Genomic DNA, 25,137 nt, shown 5'->3' with positions numbered 1-25,137 from the left:
TTGCACTAACCTAAACCTCCCCTGAGTCAGTTTCCTACCATTTCTCCACATTCTGTCTTCAGTCACTGAAGAAATCAGTACCAGACCATCTCTTCCCCTCATGAGGAAGCCATAGACTGCAATGAGGTCACCCCTCAGCCTCTTTTTCTCCCACCTCAACAATCCAAGTGATCTCAGCTGCTCCTCGTAACTCATCCCTTCCAGACCCTTCACCATCCTTGTAGCTCTCCTTTGGATGCTCTCCAGTAGCTTCATGTCTTCTGTACTGCGATGCCCAAAACTGCACAGAGTGCTCAGGGTGAGGCTGCACCAGTGCAGAGTAGAGTGGGACAGTCACCTCCCCTCTCTGGCTGCTGATGCTGTACTTGATGAACCCCAGGACATGGTTGTCTCCCCTGGCTGCCAGGGCACACTGGTGGCTCCTGTTCAGTTTGCCATCACCCAGGACCCCCAGGTCCTTCTCTGCTCTCCAGCCACTCATTCCCCAGTCTGTATTTGTCACCAAGGCTGCCCCGTCCTGGGTGCAGAATTTGTCACTTGCCCTTGTTAAACTTCACATGCTTGGTGACTGCCCAGCTCTCTGCCCTGTGGAGGTCTCTCTGCAGGGCCTGCCTGCCCCTGAGGAAGTCAGTGCCTCCTCCCAATTTTGTGTCCTTTGACAGCTTGCTTAGAATGCCTTCCAGTCCTCTGTCGATTGATGAAGACATTTTGGGATTGCCTCTTCCTGTGCCCTTAGGAAGTGGTGTTTAAAGAGTGACCAGCATTCATGAATCCCAGCACCTGAAAAAGTATTTTCCCAGGGGACTGGACTCAGAAGCTCCCTGAGCAGGCTAAACTCTGCTCTCCCCATGCCCAGTGTCGAAGTTTTGCTGGCAGTTTTTCTCTGGTCAGCAGAGATTTGTAACTCAGTTGCCTCGTGGTCACTGTGGCTGAGATGACTTCCAATCTCCATGTTACTCACCAGGAACATGTTGTCTCTCCTGACCTGCTCCACAAAGCTGTCATCCAGATGGCTTGGAAATCTTCTGGCCCATGTTGTGCTTGCTCTGTGTTGTTCCCAGTTGATTTCTGGCAAGATGAAGTCCCCCCTAAAGACAGGGGCAGGAGACTCAGAAGCCTCCCTTAGTTCTTCAAAGAATGGGTCACTGGCAGCCTCATCCTGGCCAGGAGGTCTATAGTATGTTCCCACAGTGACATCCACATTATTTGTTTGTCCCTTGATTCTTACCCAGAGACTCTCACCTGTGCCATTGCCAGCTGGGAGCTCCATACACCCCAGCCCTTCCATTACCTACAGAGCCGCTCCACTGCCTCGTCTGCCCTGCGCATCCCTCCTGGGCACACATTTCAATACTGATAGCACTTACAAGCATATTTTTACCACAATGTCAGTGAAATAGGACAAAGAAAAAACTTGTCGAAGCCCTTTGCCTTTTCTCAGAAATACCAAGTTTCTCCGATTTCCAAATAAATCCTGGGAATTGCCTCTAGTTAGGAGGCAGCTGTGGTGCAGGTATTTGACTGACTGCCATGGAGAAGGCCACTAAAAAGGGTTGGATGGAAGGACGTGCAAGGTGAATATGTTCTGCACCCATTCGTTGCTCAGTTCAAGAGGAGCTGTATTCCAGTAAAGGAGCATCTCTTTCACACTGATGGTTTTGTGGTGTCCCTGGAGTTGCAGGCTTCTGGTGGTGCCACTGTGTCCAGACAGTGAAGAGTTCACATCCTTGATGACCAATATAGGCAGGAGACCTCCTCAGAGGTCATGTTTCTGTTAGCAATACAGTCTGTTTACTTAAAGGGGAAATAAATGTTTTTGTACAACTGAGGTCATCTCTGTGGCTGGATCCGTGCTGTTATCCTCACTGTTCCAGAAAGATTACAATTATTTCTGAGTTGCTAGAACACATTTGATATTGAAACGAGCTAAAATATCTAGTGCTAAGGTTGTTTCTCCCTTCACTTTTCTCTCCCTTTACTAGATACATCAACTTAAAGTGGAGTAGAGCTGACTTGTAACTTATTTGCATGTGAATAAATTGGTTTTGACAGCTGCTTCCAGTGTAACAAAGGTGAAGGAAAATAGGGAGATAGATTGTGAGGAAAATAATTGCAGAGAACTTTCTGGGTTTTGTTACAATTTTTTTACCTTCATAGAGTCACACCAGAATACTTCAGAGGGGTTTGGTTTGTACAAGCTGCCTGTTATGTGAGCCAGGATCCTTTGTTTTTTGGTATTTCCATACACGTAGTAGCTCAGGTACAGAGCTACCATACAGCCATTCTGAAGGAAGCCTTAATAGCAAGCAATGCTTTTTCAGATGAGTCTTTTGTCTTGTTATATTTTGCATTGATTATTATTTGACTGTCAACAAGTTTCCTGAAGTTGTTGTTAGTTGCTGTCTCTAGACCAGTAACAGCCCTGGAGCAAAGGGTGAGGTGGATGAGGGGCAGGAGGTCACTGAGAAACAGAAGAAAGCTCCCATCTGAAAGATGGTGGTAGGGACACCCGTTCCTGTTTGGAAAAGAGGTGTAAGGCTGCAAGGCTGGGGGTTCATTAGAAAGTGCTGTATGCAGAGAGCGAGGCTGGATGCAGCCATTGCCTGAATGAGGCTTTTGCAGCTCTGGTTCTGTGACCCATGACTGCATCAAACATTCTGTCAGAGCAGTATGAACAGGAGCTGCATTCCCTGTCTTTGCCTTCTCTCCTAAGCTTGTGCCATGCGAGTTCTCCTCTGGCTTATTAAGTAAATTGGAGGAGACTGCGTGAACCTGCCTGACCCTTTTTTCTTCTCTCTTCCTCCCTCTATTGCATCTTGTTCCATGGCAACTGATCCAGGAAAGAAAAGCTCTCTTGTTTTTTTCCTAGCAGTGTGATGGGTAATGGAATACTTCTAGCATCAGTCCTTACTGTTTTATAGGAAAACTGTGTAAACATCAATAAAAAGAGTCTGGCTTGAATTCCAGATAGAGTCAGAACCAAAATTTTTTTATCTTAATTACAAAATTTGGGGTGGCTATGATACATGGATAAACACTTTTGTGAAGGAGTCAGAAAGTTTTCTTACATTTGGAGGGCTTCCTCATGCCCCTATGGACTTGGATCTCATTTTATTCTTCATATTAATATATTAAAACAATAAATGAGGTTTCCTGTTTCAACTAAAGGGAGGCAGGAGTGATTCTCTAGCTTTCTATCCAAGAATTGCATGCACTTAGTTTTCACTTAATTGGATGCTGAATCTATGAGGAAAGTTTGCTTCAGTTTTGATCTCTTGCACCTGAACTATGATAGAGAAGCTCAGGAGATCTAATTCTGAAGCCTTTTCCTCTGCCACTGCATGTTTTCTCTCCACCTGGGACATCACTCTATCCTTTTGAAAGAGTTAGAAAGTAGAACACCTATGAACAGGGACTCTGCTGCATTAGGTGCTACTGAGTTGTGTCGTACAGGATTTCTATAGACCCTCAAAATGTGGAAGGAGTGAATTAATTCAGAAACTCTGTTGTGTCTTTTGTCCTTAATGACAAGAGCTTTGAGGTACTAGACATGCTGTGGCTTCAGAAACCTTGGGGAACTCTAATTCCATATGTACATCTGAAAAACACTTCCAAGTTAAACATCCATGCACTGAGGCCATACAAGATCGTAAGGAGTTAACTGAACTGAGATGTGTAGAGCAAACCAAAACTCTTTCAGAATTCATTCTTATAATGGTTTTCAGAGTGGAAATACAGTACATACAGGAGCACTTTTCTGTGGTTTTTCTGCCCATATCACTTCAAGGAAAAAAATAAGCACAAATACATATAGATAGAGATATAGTTTTTTAATAGTAAATTGAGATAGTAGTATAGTATGATATGCAAGCTTACACTTCGAAATATTTGCTTTAGTTGTAAATAACCCTGCTGCTAAACCAAACATATTACAGTAGCTTAAGCTATACTAGGTTAGCAAGAGGTTTATGAAGGCTTCCTATGATCAGAAGAGATATCACTATGGTCCAGCAAGTCAACAACAACCCAGTGTTGTTCAAGCAGGGCAGCATGTAGCATGCAGAAAAGTTCATTAGGCCTCCTTCCTAAGTATATGTGTGTGTCAGCAGGATGACCCTTCACTCTTCAGTACACACAGACAGAATACTAGAAAAGTCAACCATGTGCCTTTCTAGTAATGCACATCAAGCTTCTGAGACTCAGAGCAAGAGGGATGTCCTAGCTCAGCAGTGCCAACACACACCACACGGAGAGGTGCAGAGGAAGCCCAGTGAGACGTACACAGGCAAAAAACAGCTGTGCTGAGAGGCTGGACTAAAATCACACACTTCTAACACAAGCCCATGCACACCAAGATCTCTGATGTTGCCCTGGGAGGGTGCAGCAGGCAGATTCACAAATAGGTTATGAGAGTTCATGTGGAGACAAGAGTTATGAGAGTTGAGGGACATCTTCAGAACATAATGGTCACCATATGGCACAGCCCATTCAGAGCTCTTTCAGTCATGAGTAACCTCAGCTTTTTGTCTGAACAAAGTTGCTTGAAAGACTTGTTTACATACTTGTTGCTCTCTTTGTGAAATACGGTTTCCTGACATCTGTTCTGAATTTGTGGATGCTTAATTTCTTCCCTGCCATACATCTGCCTTTCCCTTCAGGGCTAAATTGCTAACAGTAATTTGTCAGAGTTTGATATACCTCTTAAGGTTTTATATCAAGACATCCATTTGATGTTCATATCTTCATTTCTTTTCCTGTCCACAAACAATTCCAAAACAGGGGAGTTCGGCCTTTTGGTTCTTTTTTTTGGTTGGGTTTTGGGGTAATTTTCTTCCACAGTTCATCCTATATTAACACTGGAACCATTCACACTATCTAATGGATTTATGCTACACAATTTCAAATGTTAGAAACTTTCTGCAACTGATATAGTGGAACCAAATGAAACTGCCTCAACTTGTGCAAGCTACTCTCCACTTCTTTTATTTTGGCTTTGTAACTTTTTTTTTTTTCCAAATACTACTATAATGCTTCCCTGCCTTTGTTATTTTGTACTCACTGTCCTGTCAGAGGCAACTGGAAACCCCTTGCAAACTGATCAGGGTTTATCCTACAAGATGGCATATGACACCCTGAACAGTTCGAAAATGTGATCCTTCTTCATTTGTGCCTTCTGATCAAATTCAGAGTCCACTTTATTCTTGGTTCTGCATAAACCTCATTTTCATGGAAGATATATCTATCAAATTTTCATTTTTCTTTTGCAAGTGAGTTAGTGGTACTGTCTTGACAAATTCTTGAGAACCTGCATGGTAGTGTTATCAGCGTGAGGTTTGTGGTGCTGTTTTCACCTGAACACACTTATCTGTTTTGTTATGAGGCTTTATGGTTAGACCTGCATATCGTAGTGCTTTTATGAACACTCACTGCACTGAAAATGTATGTGCTGCACTGAGATATGGTAGTGGTATGATCTTGTAGGTGCAACATTCTTTGTTCTCATTCACTCTGTTTCCATGTGACTGTCAGCCGACTAAATGATGTCAAACTAATGCAAACATAGTTACTTGCCATAAACAGGGCAGTCCTAACAAAAAAATACAGGGAGTAATTCTTGGAGCTGTAACACATTCTCGGGAGAAGAGATACTGCTGGATCAGATGGACTTCATGAAGCTCCTTACATACATGGATCTGAATCAGTGCCTATGGTTATAGCTGTAAGTATCCTCAAGGCTCCTTGCACCATTCTTAGATGGTCTTAGTGTATTCGCAGTCCAGTTTAAAAAACACCAGAATCATTCCTGCCTTAAACTGATAACCAAATGAAAATACCCATATCATATTAGGCAATAAAGGAAAAATTCAGATCTAAATCAGGGTAAGTGATGTCTCAATATCATACACAACATTGTTGGGAGCATCATATCAGTAGTCAGAAGAAGACTCATGGAAGAACTCTAAATTTACTAATCTAAATCTACTAGCTGGATTACTACATCACTGAAAATCAGAAAAAAAAAGCCTCTTCTAAGAAATAATTCATTATTAAATGTGGTCTTCTACCCATCAGTTATTTTTCTGTCTTTGCTAATAGATGCTAGTAGCATCTACTCAGTTATTAAGAAAACATAAAATACACCCGTATATTAATGACAGGTATGCCACTTTATACTTCTGGCACTCCATACATGTCTTTTCAACACTCAGCACCCTGAGAGCATAAATATTAATTGAAATATATCTCCTTTTTTTATATATGGCAGACATATGAAATTATTTGTCTACAAAACAAGTTTAAATAATTTCATATCACAGTTTCCACCATCATTGACGTACCATCACTTCTGGAAACTCTAGATCTATGTATCAACCATCCAAGCAAATCTGCAGGCTACCAACATTATCACGAAAGCATTGCTAATAACTGGGTGCATACTATCTACAGTAGACAGTGAAAATAAATTAATAGTATGGTATGTTTATACTTTTCATAATCCCGTGCCAAATGTTTGCCTTTAAATCTGTTGCTGTACATTTTAGTAGTAGTAGTAGCAGTAGTAGTAGTAATAATAATAATAATTAGGTACTAATATACACACAGAGCTGTATACATGTGCGTGTGTACATATACACACATCATTAACTCAGATCCTTTTTTTTTTCTGGTAGAACTTCATGGTTTGTACTATACCCACTTGACTTTCTGTTTTCAACTTTAAATACGTCCCATGGGAGGAATGGAAACTCAGCTACTGGTGCAGTTGTTTTGACTACATAGGGACCTGATTTTTACTAATGGCAAGAACAATATCCCAGAATAAAATCAGGTTTTCTGACACCTAGGCCTCTGATTTAATGATCTTCTTGTTCTTAATTTGTTGATACAGCTCTTGTAGTCTCAACTTCAAATAAATGTGTATCATGAGCAAGAAGGGAGGCAAGAAATCTACTTACCCTTTCTTCACATTTTCTGTGGCAGGCATACTTGCAAACTAGAACAAAAAGAAATAAAACCTATGAGTAAAAGAGTGGGTGGATTCTCCCCTCCACTTCTTTCTGTCAGCCTTCTACTCCAGATCTGATTAGACTCACGCCTGTCTATCTATCAAGTATTCACATACGTTAAAACAATTTTTTTAAAAAAAAAACCAAACTAAAAAGCAATACATCTATTTTTTACATCTATTTTTATCTATTCTTGAAAGACAGCAATATTGCAATTACAGCAATATTGTCAGAACTGTGCATTCCAATAACTTAAGACAATGGTTGTCTGGTTACACTTCACAGGTCAATTGTCTTGACACCTACCTTTAGAGGTCCACATGCACCAGAAGTGTTACCATCTAAACACCACTGATAGTATGACCAAATGTTCCAAATGCAACCAGTGAAACTTAAGTCATATCAGCACCTCCAGAAACCTAAGAAAAGTGGGGTGACTCTGAACTCAGAAGTGACCATGACTGTTCAGACTTTAATTTCTGCCTGTGAAACACAGTTTACAGTGCTGCATACAGTACTTGCACTTGATTTCTTTTTAATTGCTGGTGACCCAAGAGCAGGAAAGGATGATTCTCCAGCAAGTGTAGACACAGAAAGCACCCCTTAATTTAAGTAGCAGGCAGATGAGCAGTGATAAAACTATGACAGAACAGCCTAATAACTAGAGGCTAGTTTTAATAGATTTTCAATTTATATGCACTTCCTTCTTTACTCTGAAATTTGCTTTCTTTCAATGCAATGTCTATTCTTTGTATTACTGTGAGCTAAACTGTATTTTAAACTCAGGAAAAACTGATTTACCCAATCTCCAAGATCAGTGAGCCACAGAATACCAGAGGTTTAGCTGAAAGATTAACCAGGCCCAAAACTTAGACCACTCAAGCTGAAAGCCATGCCTATTTCTTGATGCTTCTACCAAGAGAACCAAAACACTACAACCCAACCCAACAGGAAAGATACAGACATCAAGATGCCAGGTCAAATACTTCCCTGGGCCATTTCAGATTCAAGTGTGGAATGTAAAAGCCCTCATGCCCCAGTCACTTCTCAAAGAAAAAAAAAAGGCTAAGTCACCCATTTTCTTTTGCAATCATGTGGGAGCTTTGTTCACCTCTTTTTTTCCCCAGGAAAAAGTTAGGAACACATTCTTTATCCACAGTGCTTCAGAGGATCAAGATTCTTCACAGAAATAATACTACTCTAATTATCAATACTGATAAATAACAACATAATACTTGCAAACACTATCAATTTTAATGCAAATGGAGGATGGCTTTTAAAGCAACATTTGAAGGTGATGAAAAACTTCATTTTCTCATCTGCCAGCAGGGGGGATACCTAAATTCATTACATGAGTTCATGCACAAAAACTGTGCATTTAGTAGAATCCATATTTTAAATCACCATTAACTTTGACTTTACAAATGGTCACCAGATGCTCTAAAAATTAGCACGTATACTACCTGCATGGTGAAACAAAAACCCAAAAAACCCAGAGAGAATTAAAAAATAATAAAAACTAAAATAGTAAACCTGTCAGGAAGCCCTGATATTACAGATGAGATTCTCATCTCCTTTAATGATACTTGAACCTCGATTTCATGGGGGGGGGTAAGAGGAGGGCAAAATGAAATAAATTTCATTTCATGTCAACTTCCATGATTTTTCTACTGGTTGATGCAAAACCAAATCATGAATGCCACTGACAAAACAAAAAAAATCCTTATTAAAGACATAGATAACATTAAATGCAGTCACTGAGGTTTTTCAGTTTCCATGTACATGAAAATTTAGTTTGCTGTTCTTGTACAACACAACAGTATTATCTTTGCTGGAAAGAAGCCACTGAAGTCAGATCTGCATTTAGCCTAGATCACAGCAAGGCTGAGTCTTGCAGCAGCATCCCATTCAGACTCACAAGCAGTACAGAAATATACAAACTCCATACATAAGTAAAAGGGAGAGATTATGCTACATTTGGGAGACTCAAAGGCAACACAGATTAAATCCTCAAGGGATCATTAGCCAAATGCACACCATGAAAAGCCCTCTAAAACAAACCATGTACTGTTTCAGGTATTTAACTTCATAACATTCTAAGGATTGAGATCTGATTCAATCAAGACAGCTTCACACCTTCTCAGTATCCAGAAATGACCTAGTCATACATAAAACCAGTGCTTTCATGGATTAGACTGAGTTAAGTCATTACCTTCGCTTCCTAATAAAATTGATTGATAATAGAATTTAATAAGCACTCGGAAATGAGCTCACGGACTGTCCAGATGCAGGGACCAAACAAAGCATTTCCTTATTCTCAGAAGCAGAAAGGAGATTCTCTTCCCTCCTGGTTGATGGTCAAACCGCTTAGTGCAAATGTTGCTCCTGAACGCTACACCAGCTACATCCCAGCAACAGAAATGGATGCCCAAGTGTAACAGATTCCTTGACAGGTCTGAATTCCACTAATAGACCAAGTCTCTGACCAGAACAACAAAATTTTAAATGACTGAGCCCAATGGATAATCCACAGTAATCCAAATGGACTATTCCTGGCTTTTACCAGATGCTGGAGTGTTTAAAGCATTTCATGTATTCTATGCTTATTGCACTAAGGTACAGAAAGCATAGAAACTTCTCATTTGCTGGCAAGGTAATCATTTATGTATATAAAGATAAACATGTAAGTGTTTACAAAATTACAAAAATGTTATTAACATATGTACACAAACACATTCATGCATGTGTACACATACACACACTTCAAAAACTACAGAAATTTTCTTCGTAAACATAAAACAATTTGCTAAAACCAACTGAAAACAAAAACAACAACAAAATTTAAAAACTGTTAGTATAGAATGTTACTTAGAAATTCTCAGCTGACTAGAAGAAAGTATAGCTTGGTCATTAACCTGAAGCCAAATATCAATCTCTAGATGATAATTACTACCAACAATTTTACTGCTAGTGTGGTATAGTCATGAGAATAAACTTTCAAGTTGTTTGTAAAGTACAGATGGAGTTAAGTCAGCATAGTTTTAAACTCACGTGTCCATCTATTTTCTCCTCCTTTGCTTCCCACAGTCTCCATTCCTCCTCCAGAAGGGAAGAAGAAAAAATAAATAAACAAATACATATACATATACACAGAGAGAAAAGAGTATCAACAGCATTAGAAAGAAATGGAGGTATCAAGAAAATACCATTAACTGTATATGCAGAAGGGCTGTGCTGTGGCAGCCACAACTATTCAAGCATCTGAGCATAGAGGAGACAGTGTAGAGAACTACCACTAGCTCCCTTCTCCAACACTAGCAAATTAACCACTCACTCACAGAAAATAATCAATTTACTTACTATTTCATTACTTAGAATCTGTCATGCCACAGCTAATACTACCACCTAACAGAACTATCCTGCCTAGATACTTGCACTCCCTCTCCCAAGTCTGGGTTTGTCTCAGTCTAAGCATTATACAGTACTTGCAAAGAGCTGAGTTACCTTTATCATTAGATTTCCACAGGCATTGAACAACATTTCAATATGGCAGCTGTTTTTATGGAAATCCTTAAGTAGCTGTAGAGATGTGCACATTCAGAAGCAGCAGATTCTTCTTCTAAGCTGTGAAAATATTTTTTTTTCATTTTCAACTCCTCTGCTCTTCATTAAAACTCTTCTCTGAGAAATGTTATGCTCCAACATGCTTAAGACTCCAGGCTTTATTCCAACTTAAAAAGATTTTTAAAAATGAGAGTAGAGAAGAGCTGAAGAGACACAGTTTTTCTTCTCTATCAGGGCTTAAAGAGTATTTCAGTTTGAGCAAGAAATAAGCACCTGCTCTATGGCACTGAACCTCCCTTACTCTTATTTCCCCCCTCTTTATCCCATGAAAGCTGGACTTACAGGAGCTTCTCTCACACCAAGCTGTATAAACATTCCTCTTAAGACAAAGCTGTCAAGAAGGAGCTCTAAGAAGGAGGAACACCTCCACCTCTTTCCTCAGTGTCCCTCTGTGTTTTGTTTTTCTAGCCCTGGATCTCTACCAGTTATTTACAGAGAGGGCAGCCATTCTTCTGAAAGAATAAAGAAGGAAATGCCAGTGACCTCCTATTTGGGTCTTGCTGCACAAAGCCAACAGACAGACCAGTCTGTTCCACCTCCCAGTCCCATCCTGGTGTCTATTTCTTTGCTGCCCTGTGACTGTGTGGTTTCACTCACCCTGTAAGTCTCTCCACAGGTGTCTGGTCCTGAGCAGCAGAAGCAGACTGAGGAGAAAGCAGAAAAAAGGGCAGTGGGATGGATGAAAGGGAAAGGCCCCAGAGAAAAAAATATAGGACAGAGGGAGCAACAGAGGGAACAATTAGGAGGATGGTGAGGGGGAAGAACAACAGACAGCAAGAGTGGCAGGATGATGGAAGAAAAACTGAAACAGCAGACAGGAAAGAAAGCATTGATAAGCCAGAGAGGTTCAGAAGGACTGAGGGCAGACCATGGTGTCAAAAACAAAATAAGAACTTGGAGAGTGGCATAAACAAAGTCCATCTTGTAAGAAATAGTTTTTTTCAGTAGTCAGGGTGAACTTCCTCATCTGTTTTTTACAGGTCAAGTAAGACGGGAAACAGAGGAGTTCTTTTTCCTGAGTAAAAAATCCTCAAAGAAGTAAACAAACATAGAGGGTATTGTCTTCTCCCTTTGGAAGACCTCCTGTCTGTTTCATGAAGTGGAGCTGTTCTTGGCACTGGGATCTAAAGGCTCAGTGAACACACTCCATCCCATGCATCTCTCCTCCCTCTCACACTACGACCCAGCAGAATATCTTGTTTTATTTCTGGAATATATGTGTCTTTAAGAAGGGCCTCCTCCTTTTCTCTTTGATCATGAGGCCCTTGGCCACTGTACAGTACTAATAACTCACTGAAGTAGCCAGTGAGAGGTCATTGTGTACTCTGCTATTCTTCAAACTCTTCAAAGTTACCACTGCCATTATTACCATTAACTTACAAGTAACACAACAGCAATATGAAAATTGAGTTTCTGGTTTAAAATTAAAACAAAGCAAAACAAAAAAAAACACCAAACCTATGCAAAACACCAAAAACCCCAAAACAAGTGGTGGCTCCCTGTGTCTGGTCACACATTGCCACCTACTGGCACCTGTCCCTGTGCCCTCAACAGCTTTAAGGTTGTTTGGGCTATGAAGCAGAGATGCAGCAAAAGAAGGGCACAAGTTGGTATCTGAACCCAACATGCATGTCTCAGGTGTACACATATAGAATTCTCTAGAATCCTAGAAGCAAACAAGTCTACCAGCCTGGATTTATGTCTTTAAAGCATTAATCAGCTCTCTCAGACACGGAAATGGGAGCACTTTGCTTACACAGCTTCAGTATCTGCATGATGACACCACTGAGAAGCTGCACCAGTGAGTGGGAAAGGCAGCAGGGACAAAAAAAGGGCCACCAAAACCCAGGGAAATTGTGCTTAGACAGATGGCAAAGCCCAGCACAGCACTGGCAGTTCTGATCACTGTGGGCAGGCTCTGCCCTTTGGAGGGAAGGACAGAGAAATGGAGTCTGGGGCTGGCCCAGACTACTGCTGTTCTGGTATCTTTCCTGAAGGGGACCTACAAGAAAGCTGGGGTAGGGCTTTTTACAGGGGTGTGTAGCAAGAGGACAAGGGGAAATGGTTTAAAACTTTAAGAGGGGAAAAATTCTCTCCTGTGAGGGTGGTGAGACACTGGCACAGGTTGTCCAAGGAAGTTGAAGCTGCCCCCTCCCTGTTCGAGGCCAGGCTGGATGGGGCCTTGAACAACATGATCCAGTGGGAGGTGTCCCTGCCCATGCAGGGGGTTGGACCCAGATGATCTTAAGGTCAACCCAAACCATTCTGTAAGTGTATGAAAAATTTCTAAGGGCAAAAATGCAGTATCATACCACTATCATGCATCACATATCTCTTCAGAGCAATGCAAAATACATGAACAACTGAACATACTCACAGGACATCAATTGTTAAGGAAAATACATGCAACTTAAAGTTAAAAAAAGTCTCAACAAGCAGCTTCTACCAAATGCTAGCATTCTTCAGGCAAATCCTGTACACAAAAAAAACTTTTTAGGACTACAGCGCAAGTGTACTTCAATTTAAAAATGTCTCTGAAACATTTCAGAAGATTTCATCAATGTCACACTCAGCAAGGCTACTTCAATTCTTCAGCTAAACAGCTGAGTGTCTGTATCCCACTCATTGGCTCACATCAAATACCAGACTTTATGAATTTGTTTTTAAGGATTCTGGCAACAACTGTCCCAAGATGGCTGGTAATGGAGGCCAAGCCATATTTAGTCAATTTTCTACACTTTGAAATAGTTCCTTAACAATAGCTCTGAGAATCTGTTTCTCTAAAAAGGGAAGAGAGAAAAAAAAACAAACCTAGCAGAAGATATTTCTTTACATGAAAATGGCAAATTAACAATACTGCTGCCAGGGTAAAGACAGAAGGGTAACTGCCAAAATTTTTACAAAATAAAAGTTCTGTTGCTTAAATTCAGGCACGTAAGAGGGTCTCTGAAAACCAGCAGCAATGTCTTTACAAAGGAAGAGAGTACTTCTGTAAACTAACCACAGAATTATGTATGGGTTTACCACTAAAAAGTGTTTCTCATTGTGGTAAGAGCTACTCACCTATTCACATTTTAGCATTTAATGGACATAGAGTACAGCAATACATTCCACACAAACTGTGTTACATTGTACATGCAGTTGAATATTAAAACATTACTAGTTTATACATAAAACTTTGCACTTAACCACAGCTTTTATCAAGCGATTCTCTATAGTGGGTTTTTGTGTTTGTTCTTAAAAAACTTTTTGTATGGCAAGGGTACTAACAAGAAATTCAGAAATCCTCTTTGGGATCAAACCTGAATGTACATTAAGAGATGTCACTTAATATCTTATTAATCTCCCAACGAAAGATCACTTTCCCCAAAAGCATACAGTGTACGATCTCTTGATACTCATTTTTAACTTGCTGGTGACAAATAGTTCTAGCTGCTTGAAAGATGCATTGTTGGGGTTTTTTTCTGCCCAACTCTCCAGCCTCTCCAGGCCCCTCTGAATGGCAGCACAGCCTTCTGGGGTGCCAGCCACTCCTCCCAGCTTTCTGTCATCAGAAACTTGCTGAGAAGAGACTCTGTCCCATCATCAAGGCCATTGATAAAGACATTGAACCAGACTGAACACAGCACTGATCCCTGGGGGACTCCACCAGTCACAGGTCTCCAGCTGGACTCTGCACCATTGATCACCACTCTTGGGGCTCTATTGCGTAGCCAGTTCTTAATCCATCTCACTGTCCATTCTTCCATCCCACATTTCCTGAGCTTGCTTATGCAGATGTTACGGGAGTTTGTGTCAAAAGCATTGCTAAGGTCAAGGTAGACTGCACCCACTGGTCTCCCTGGACCCACCCATTCAGTCACAACATCACAGAAGGCTATCAGATTAGTCAAGCATGATTTCCCCTTGGTAAATCCATGATGACTACTCCTGATAATCTTCTCTTCCATGTGCTTTGGAGAAGACCTCCAGAATGAGCCACTCCATCATTTTTCCAGAGATGGATGTTTCTACATGTATCAGAACTCTTCAGCATTACTTATAACATCTTTCTTCACACATCTTCACAATCACACATTTATTTAAACTATTTTCCTATACATTATTTCTATCTCCCATGGCAGTTACTCTGCAGTTCTTCTGAAGCCAACTAGCAGTGTCAGGTTTTAGCCACATATCAAAATTTGAGGATCCGTCCCCCACATGATATATCAAATTCATCCCACTTAAATAATATACTTCAATGATGGTTGCATTTCATTTCAGTTTTCTGGGTTAGAACTGATCATCTGAACTTCAATGTACTGAAATATGAAAGCACTGGTTGTAAAACTGTGTTAATTACATTTTACTAAAGTAATGTAGATACACTGAAAACAGAAAAATTGCCTCTTGAATCAGCAAAACCCTGGCTCCCCTGTTTCTGTTTGCACTGTTTAAGAATGTATCAAAATTATTTCCATTAGCAAAACCCCTTCCACACTGGCAACTAATATCATCAAAATGCTAATCAGAATGACTCCTGATAAGCCATCAGACAACTAATGCAAATTGGTAGCAAATACAAGTAGTACAGAATTTAGGGAAAACCCAAATACAAAGGGAAGACCTGCATTTACCAATTTGCAACCTCCGACAGTAATTGATGAGAAGAAGGAACTTTTTACTACAAAAACTCAAGAGGAAAAAGGGGAAAATCACAAGCGGAGAGAACGAATCAGCCGCACACCAGAAGCCTGAAGAGCAGCAAAAAGCAGCAACCAACAAGAGGAAACAGCACCAAGGAGCAGCAGGGAGCATCCCCACCAGTGACTTCCAAGAGACTGCGATCCCAGAGGTGAGGAGGGGATTCTTCTGAGGGTGAAAACAACACTAATTGTGTTTCTCTCCCACTATTACCTCCTTCCTAAGACTCCTTTCAGCATGGTGTTATTTTGTCTGGAATAAACCGTTGTGATTCATTCAAACCATAAGCTGGTTACTTTTGCAATCTGTAGGACATACATGCACAGTGGCTAATATTTCCTCACAAACAAAATATAAAATATCAATAGTTACGGACCGTGACAACTAATCTAGTAAAAGTTGCTACTTACTGTGTACAGCTTTTTTCCTAGAGGGTCTGACCTACCCAGGCTTCTGGTGTCACAAATGGGCTCAATTTCCCATTTCTTTTCCCAGTCTTCTCCTCATGAGAACAGAACACTCTGTGTCACTCATATCCAGGTCAACATCCAACCATTTCTGGCCAATCACCAGATCAGTCCATGCAGCCTCCCTTAGACACGTTACCAAATGACTTTCACAAACAAGGCTGACAGTCAAAAGAGGTTTCACGGTGAAACTAATCTTGCTTGGGCATTCCTAATCCCTCTTCCTTAGAGTTTACAGCAGCTACAAGCTATTAACCTGCTTTAGGAACAAGAGACTGTGTTCTTGGTCCTACAGCCTGCATATTCTGGTCTAAATGCAGTTGTTGGTCTGTTCTGTCACCCAGTGTTGTTCATTGCATGTAGACTGGTGTACTCCTGCTGACCAACAAACTGGCTGGAGGGCCAGGCCCAAGGATGTGTGGTAAACAGAGTTAAATCCAGTTGGAGGCTGGTCACAAGTGGTGTTCCCCAGGGATCAGTGTTGGGACCAGTTTTCTTTCACAACTTCATCAATGAACTGGACAAGGAGATGAAGTGCACCCTCAGTAAGTTTGCAGATGACACCATGATAGGTGGGAATGTTGATCTGCTTGAGGGTAGGAAGGTTCTACAGAGAGATCTGGACAGGCTGGATCAGTGGGCCAAGACCAACTGTATGAGGTACAATGAGGTCAAATGCCAGAACCTTCACTTGGGTCACAATGACCCCAGGCAACATTAGAGGCCTGGGGAACAGTGGCTGGAGAGCTGCACGGCTTAATGTGAGCTGGGTGTTCTGATCAACAGCTGGTTGAGCAATATGCCCAGCTGGCCAAGAAAATCAGCAACATACTGGCTTCTTGAATCAGAAATAGTATGGCCAGCAGGACTATGTAAGTAATCACCCCCTGTACTGATCACTGGTGCGGCCACACCTCTAATATTGTGTTCAGCTTTGAGCCTCTCACTAGAGGAAATAAATTGAGATGCTGGAAGAAGTCCAGAGAAGGGGAACAAAGCTGGTGAAGGGTCAAGTTGTACAAGGAGTGGCTGAGGGAACGAGGATTGTTCAGTCTGGAGGGAAGAAAGCTGATGGGAGACCTCATCACCCTCTACAACTACCTGACAAAAGGCTTTAGAGATGGGTGTTGGGTCTCTTCTCCCTAGTAACAAGCAACTGAACAAAAGGAAATGGCCTCAACATGTGTCATGAGAGGTCTAGATTAGATATTAGAAGAAAATTCTTCACTGGAAGGGTTATGGGACACTTGAACAGGCTACCTAGGATGGTGGACTTGATTATCCTAAAGGTCTTTTTCACCCAGAATGATTTTATGATTCTGTAACTGAAACCATACAACGCTATCAAAAAGAAATTCTAATTTTCATTTTCTCACAAGTCCATGTGACTTTTAGATTTTGAGGTCATTACAAGTTATTTGCTCAGGAAAACACTAACATTTTCCAGTTTGTTTTCTGCTATTCCTTCACAAGTCTGGAAATCTTTAAAGTGTTAACTGAAGCAGTTACCATAAAACTATTTCACAACAGTGCCATGGAAGGCAATACAATTTGCTGGATAAGTGCTCAGAGAACATATAACTGTACATACATGCTGCAAAAAGCAAGAATTTGAATTTGATTACAGCCTCTCCACCCTCAAAGATCTACCACATTATAATATTAGCATTTATACAGATATGTCTGTTGCCAGAATTAACTATCTTATGGTTAACTAACCAATGCCTCTTGCCAGAATTAACCATAAGATGGTTATGTTAAAGTTGGGGGGGAGTGTGAATCAGCTGGAAGGCAGGAGGGCTCTGCAGAGGGACCTGGACAGACTGGAGAGTTGGGCTGATTCCAACAGGATGAGGTTCAACACGGCCAAGTGCCGGGTCCTGCACTTTGGCCACAACAACCACATGGGGAGCTCCAGGCTGGGCACAGAGTGGCTGAGAGCAGCCAGACAGAGAGGGACTTGGGAGTCTGGATTGACAGGAAGCTGAACATGAGCCAGCAGTGTGCCCAGGTGGCCAAGAAGGCCAATGGCATCCTGGCCTGGATCAGGAACAGCGTGGCCAACAGGTCCAGGGAAGTGATTCTGCCCCTGTACTCAGCACTGGTGAGGCCACAGCTTGAGTTCTGTGTCCAGTTCTGGGCCCCTCAGTTTAGGAAGGATATTGAGGTCCTGGAGCAGGTCCAAAGGAGGGCAACCAGGCTGGTGAAGGGACTTGAGCACAGACCCTATGAGGGAGCTGGGGCTGTTCATCCTGAAGAAGAGACGGAGACCTCATCACTCTCTCAGGGGAAACCTCATCACTCTCTACAACTCCCAGAAATGAGGGTGTAGCCAGGGGGGGCTGGTTTCTTTTCCCAGGCGACTTTCAACAAGACAAGAGGGCATGGACTTAAGTTGTGCTAGGGGAAGTTTAGGTTAGATATTAGAAACAATTTCTTTGCGGAGAGGGTGATCAGGCATTGGAATGGGCTGCCCAGGGAAGTAGTGGATTCTCTGTCCCTGGAGATATTTAAAAAGAGACTGGATGTGGCACTCAGTGCCATGGTCTGGCAACTGCAACGGTGGTTCAAGGGTTGGACTTGATGATCTCTGAGGTCCCTTCCAACCCAGCCAATTCTATGATTCTATGATTCTAAGTTATGTTGAAATTACAGTTAATATGTATCTCATATATAATAATTTATAATATCAATAGCTGGAAAGATCTCACAACCCATGCATATAAGTAATACAGGATCTTACTTCACACAGACCACTCCACGGAATCCAGTGTGATACAGACACCAGTAGCCCACAGATACACACTACATGTTTCACCATTTAAAGGCAATTGTAATGTCACTGGCCCAAGCAGGATACAAACTCCTTCAGCATTACCATGCTTCTAGTTTGTGTGCCAGACATGTAACCACAAACATGCTTTGCACACTATTAAGCTAGTAATGTTGTTACTGAACTTGGCACTCACTGAAAGAGTATATAGAACCACCTCCTATCATGCATATATTCACACACACATTATGCACAAGCAAGCCTTAGGAACAGTTCATCAGCTCCAAATAAGGATAAGAATAAAAATGTATTTGGTCTTGCCAGAAGCAATTAACATTTGACTAAGTACAGAAAACTCTGTACTGTAACTCCAACTAACCCAAAATGAGATTTTAAGAGGATCTCTAGCCACGATCACAAGCAGAATCAAACAAGCTGGAGAATTTCAAAGGAAAATATCAAACCTCTTTAAGAAGAAAAACATCTCCAATCATTTTCAAATCCCAGTCTATGGTCTGTAAGGAGCCGTAAGCTCTTGATTAAACACACAAGAGTGTAATTTCATAAGAAAATGTACTTTATACTTCATGCTACATGCTCAAAGCAACACTCTACAACTTACTGTAAGCCAATCAACATTTGAATAAGAATGACAAGGTAGACGTTATTAGACACATTAATTTTAGCTGAAGAACATTAATTGTATTCACTTGTATTCATTAACTGTATTAATGAACTATACACTCTGCCTGCACACAATACATTTCTCTGTAAGCATTTCTCTGCTCACAATATATCTAACAATATATGCAGATATAATTTAACATCTCTTTGACTAGTATTTATCCATGGTTCAAAATACCAGAAAGCAAGCAAGACTCACATGTATTCAAAACCATCAAGGATAAAAGCTCTCAGGAAAAAAACAAGAAAAGAACAAAAACCTGAAAAACTAAAATTCTACAAGCACTCCTGCTCCAACACGTATTTCCCAAAAAAACACATTCCTGGCTAGGTTAGATTAAACAAAAGATACTTCATTTATTCAAACTACCATTAACTGCTAGGTCAAGCAATGCTTTGTATCACATGAAAAGCCTGCACTGTCCTGGTTTGAGCCACAACAGAACAAACTTTCTTTTTACTAATTTTACTTTACAGTTAAGACACTTCTAAGTAACTGCACTTTCTGAAATTAACAGCATGTTTTTCAGTCAGCACCTGCTTCTAGGATTGGCAATGCTTAATGTTTATAGGTACTGCTGGGGAATGGTGTGCAGAACTGAGGTCACTGCTTGGTTCTGCTAAATTCCTTACAGACCAAAACCAGAAGAAACTAAAAGGGGTCATACCTGTGACCCTCCTGCGCGGAGGAGCAGACCAGACCGCTGACCCAAAATTGACTGAACAAGTATTCCACCCCATAGGGGCCATACTGAGTATAGGGCTGAGAGATTGCAATGGTAAAGCTTTCTTTGCCCATGGCCAGTGTCCTGTGAGTACTCTGTCCTTTCTTCTGCCTTTGATCCCAATCTGTTTGTTCCTGAGTCCAGCTCCTGCCTGCTGCTGAGTCCAGGAGCCCAGCCCAGGATTCTCCCAGGGCCTGGCCTGCGGCCTAGGTGGTAACGTGAGTGTTGTTGGGAGACAGCACAATATTAATTTTGTATATATTTGTACATATTTCTTTAAAAAATACTAATGTCCTAGTTTCCAACCCATAAGTCTCCCTTACTTTCTATTCTTCCCCATTCTGGGAAAGGAGAGGGGTGAATAGAAAGCACCTATCATTTGTTTAACCAGTGCATGTTAACTGAATTGTCAACTGGAGGGGTTTCATCAATAGAAATGTGTAAGGTGTTTCCATACTTATTTTACCCATCAATACTCTTAGAGCTAGGAAATGACACTGCATTATTTAGAACTGCTCAAGTTTCCCAAATCTGGTCTCCAGTTTTTAAATTGCCAAAAAGTACTTTCTACAAATTGGGAAAATTCAGAGCATAGAAAAAGCTCTGTTCTATGCTAACAGTAGTTTGATCAAAACACAATGATGAAAAATAAAAATTTTAAAAAGCAGAGGAAAAGTAAAATAGCAATAAAAATATTTTTTATATATATAAAAGAAATAAAATAGAAATCCACATGGAAAAGCCATAGAAACTACAGCATTATGAAAGCCTGTTTACAAATAGCACCAATATAATTTAGGGGTGGATCTGGTGGTCTCCTTCTTTTAGGAGAAGGATCTGGGAGTCCTCACAGACAGTAAATTATCCTGGAGCCAGCAGTATGCCCTTGTTGCCAAGAAGGCCAATGGAACCTTAGGTTGCATAAGGAAGAATGTAGCAAGTAGATCAAGAGCGGTCATTTTCCCCCTCTACTCTGCCCTGGTGAGGCCACAGCTGGAATACTGCACCCAGCTCTGGGCTCCCCAGTTCAGAAGAAACAGGGAGACTCTCTGGAGTCTCTCAAGACTCTCTCCAACTGGAGAGTCCAGTGGAAGCTAGCAAAGGTGACTGGCAGATTGGAGCATCTCTCATGTGAGGAACAGCCAAGAGAGCTGGGACTCTTTAGCCTGGAGAAGGCTGAGGAGAGAGGCCTTGTTAATGTCTACAAGTATCTCAAGAGTGGGTACACATAAGATGTGTAGCAGTTCCCAGTGTTCTTCTCAGTAGTTCTCAGTGACAGGATGAGGGGCAATGGGCAAAAGCTGGAATACAGGAAGTTCCATTTAAACATAAGAAAAAACTTCTTTACTGTGAGGGTGACAGGACACTGGAATAGGTTACCCAGGGAGGCTGTGGAGTCCCCTTCACTTGGAGATACTCAAAACCTGCCTGGATGCAGTCCTGTGTAATGTGCTCTAGGTGATCCTGCTTTGGTGGGAGAGTTGGATCAGATGATCTCTAGAGGTCCCTTCCAACTCTGATAATTCTGTAATTCTGTAAAATACCCGATACTGCATATCTAGGATAAGAAGCTTGAAGAAAATAATCAAAAGGCTTTCATAACACTGCAGCCATTTGACTAACTCTGTAAATATGCATTATTAGGATGAGTGTCTGCTTAACCCTGAATTAAATTGAACTGTACTGCAGGGAAGTTTCAACAAGAGCAATTCAAGCATTCAAGCCTGACATAGTACTGAAGAGACATAGGGAGTCATGTGGTCATTGGTCTACTACAGAATGTATAGGTACTGTAGAAATCAACTGCTGTTTGTCTTTTCTTCATAATAAGAAGCAGCCCAGATAAAAACATGCTTACCACGCATGGAGACAGCTAGGAGCTTCCCCTTCTTCAAATCTGCCTTTCCTTTTCACCATTGTTTTCATAGCACTTAAAAACCAAATTAACTGTAACTTAATATGTTTTACTGAGGTGGACTGAAGTATACAGCAACAAATGGCATCAGCATTGAAGGATACCTTTCAGTCAATAATTTATTTTTCATAGAAAGTTTTGAGGCATTCATACTAGGCTACTAACAAAGGACACATTTTGCAAGAAAAAAGCTCCCAAGATGACTGTCACATACTCATGAAAACTTACCTAGCCAGCACAACACCTAGTTATGATTTTTCTTACTATCTTTTTTTCCTTACAACAGGCAGATGATTCAGTGCTAGACCAGCAGAAAATACTACATAGTTACCACTCTGGAGCCTTTCCTTTCCCCTCATTTCTCTTGACATGTAAGTTTCCTTTAACTGATGAAGTATTATAGTATGGAAGGAACCCGCAGTTTGTATAGATACTATTTGCTGAGGAGAAATTGTTAAAGCAAGATATTCTCATTAATACAAAAAGGAACTTTATTTCTTATTAACTAAAGCTTTTCTTCTTCCTCCTCCCCCTCTCCAAAGACAAATTGCTCAATTCCACTCAGCAACAGTGGGAGAACTTAGAAGCAGCAGCAGCAACCAGGATTTGACTCTGAAACAGTTTACTTTTCTTCATATTAATAGACTTTCACAGCACTAGGTTACATTTCAAGTACTGCTGGCAAGGGAACAGACAGGCTTCAGTTCTACCTTTTCCAAAACTCTGCTTTATAAAGGCTATGTTGTAAGTCAAAATACAAATGGGTTCTTAGTAAATTAAACTACTTGGAGTCACTGCTTCACTCAGTGCAACTCCTGTCCTCCCGTTCCACAAGTAAGTATTGAACAACTAACAACCAAATGTACCATCAGCACAAAGATGGCGAGCCTTCCTGGTCCTCACATCAACAAAAGGGCTTCTGTGATACCATTAAGGGGCTCCTCCTGAATATTGTACCCAGAAACCTAGAGAAAATTATCCCAGACAGACCTTGATATGTATATGGATGTATCACAGTTTGGGAAGTGTGCTGGAGAGATGCCAGTAGGAGAGCCTGTAGACTATAAGTTCCTCAGGTCTTTTTGTTTTTCCCGAAAGCTTTTTTTCCTTGGTGGTTTGAACAGATGTGAATTTTGCTTTCTTCCTGATATTTTGGGCGATGTATAAATGCTAGCCAGGGAGATGTTAAATTACACTGACATGTACTATTGAACTAAAGCTTTTGCACATTGGGGGAAAAGGAAAATTTGCTCAGATTCATCCCGACCTCTAATTTTTTTACAAGACACATGATAAAGCTTTTAGCATCTCTGGTAGGTAAGAACACTGACAAAGCTTTTGCAAATTTAAGAAATCCATCTCTGGGCTGTGAGAACTCAAATCCAGAGAAAAGCGTCGAACACTTTTTTCTCTTCCCACCCCCATGGCCCTTCCCTTCAAATCATAGAATCATAGAATCATAGAATCATGGAATTGGCTGGGTTGGAAGGGACCTCTGAGGTCATCAAGTCCAACCCTTGATCCACTACCACCACGGTTACCAGACCATGGCACTGAGTGCCACATCCAGTCTCTTCTTAAATATCTCCAGGGATGGAGAATCCACTACTTCCCTGGGCAGCCCATTCCAATGCCTGATCACCCTCTCCATAAAGAAATTCTTTCTAATATCCAACCTAAATGTCCCATGGCACAACTTGAGACCGTGTCCTCTTGTCTTGCTGAGAGTTGCCTGGGAAAAGAGACCAACCCCCACCTGGCTACACCCTCCTTTCAGGGAGTTGTAGAGTGATGAGGTCTCCCCTGAGCCTCCTCTTCTTCGGGCTGAACACCCCCAGCGCCCTCAGCCTCTCCTCATAGGGTCTGTGCTCGAGTCCCTTCACCAGCCTGGTTGCCCTCCTTTGGACCCACTGCAGGACCTCAATATCCTTCCTAAACTGAGGGGCGCAGAACTGGACACAGTACTCGAGCTGTGGCCTCACCAGGGCTGAGTACAGGAGCAGAATCACCTCCCTGGACCTGCTGGCCACGCTGTTCCTGATCCAGGCCAGGATGCCATTGGCCTTCTTGGCCACCTGGGCACACTGCTGGCTCATGTTCAGCTTCCTGTCAATCCAGACTCCCAGGTCCCTTTCTGCCTGGCTGCTCTCAGCCACTCTGTGCCCAGCCTGGAGCTCCCCATGGGGTTGTTTTGGCCAAAGTGCAGGACCCGGCACTTGGCCGTGTTGAACCTCATCCTGTTGGAATCAGCCCAACTCTCCAGTCTGTCCAGGTCCCCCTGCAGAGCCCTCCTGCCTTCCAGCTGATCCACACTCCCCCCCAGCTTAGTGTCATCTGCAAATTTGCTGATGATGGACTCAATCTGCTTATCTAAATCATCAATAAAGATATTGAACAGAACCGGGCCCAACACTGATCCCTGGGGGGCACCACTAATGACCGGCCGCCAACTGTACGCAGTACTGATTCTCTTCTAGTACAGTTCTTGTTACAATGAACAAACAGGGGGTCATGGGGGTCTTCATGCAGATCCTTCACTAAGCAGTCTTCCTTCCAAGGATACTATTTCTGCTTAGTTAAAAACAACTAAATCCTAAAACCTTTGGAACCAACATTCAGAAGGACAGAGAGAAGAAATATGTTAAAGAAACACATACATCACTGCAACTGCCACAATGATAACTGTAATGCTGAACAAGTGAAGGATTTTACATTTTGCTATTCACCTGCAAAATCTGCACCTCAGCTCAGCAAATGGACACATTCCTTTCACATCCAAATCTCTTACCTCCCTCACAAACCCACAGAGGGATAGTAAGGTGTCTGAAGAATATGGCAGGGAGGAGGTGGGAGAAAAAGATCCATCTAGAAATGGGAAGTTATGCAACCACTATATGAAAACAGTGACTATTCCTCTGAGAGACCTCTTTATTAAGAAGTAAACTATGCATGAGGCAAGTGATTAAACCAGTACAGGGGATCATAATCCCTGTTCTGGACAACCTGAAGAAAGGATCTATTAAGCTTTCCCAAGATTTAGTTCCACCACAGATACCCCATGGAGAAAAGAGAGGTATGTTCAATTCTATACAGTGAGGGAGAAAAGTGAGGAAAAATAGCAGTAAGAAACAGGCACCAATGCCAGAGGCAGTGGAGTCTCTGTAGTCTGTACATCCAGGAGGATGATCTCTGTATTGTTTTTGTGAGTGATCACATGGAAAGACTAATTGGAAGACACTGATTAGATGGATTACAA

At 41.6% G+C, this 25,137-nt stretch overlaps 1 protein-coding gene across 9 annotated transcripts in view; it reads right to left on the bottom strand.

Annotated features, from left to right (window-relative positions):
- TNS3 (tensin 3) overlaps positions 1-25,137 on the bottom strand; it is a 177,400-nt gene that overhangs the window by 129,187 nt on the left and 23,076 nt on the right. For all 9 annotated transcript variants that reach the window (XM_030445319.1, XM_030445318.1, XM_030445326.1 and 6 more), the window contains exon 2: positions 6,957-6,994. The gene's annotated coding sequence lies outside the window, so the exon portion shown is untranslated. The remainder of the gene's footprint in view (positions 1-6,956; positions 6,995-25,137) is intronic.

The sequence above is a fragment of the Calypte anna genome, chromosome 2 (genome assembly GCF_003957555.1).
Source record: "Calypte anna isolate BGI_N300 chromosome 2, bCalAnn1_v1.p, whole genome shotgun sequence".
In the NCBI taxonomy this organism is placed as follows: domain Eukaryota; kingdom Metazoa; phylum Chordata; class Aves; order Apodiformes; family Trochilidae; genus Calypte; species Calypte anna.
Note: the sequence above shows the minus strand (reverse complement) of the source record. Positions and strands in the feature narration are given on the sequence as shown.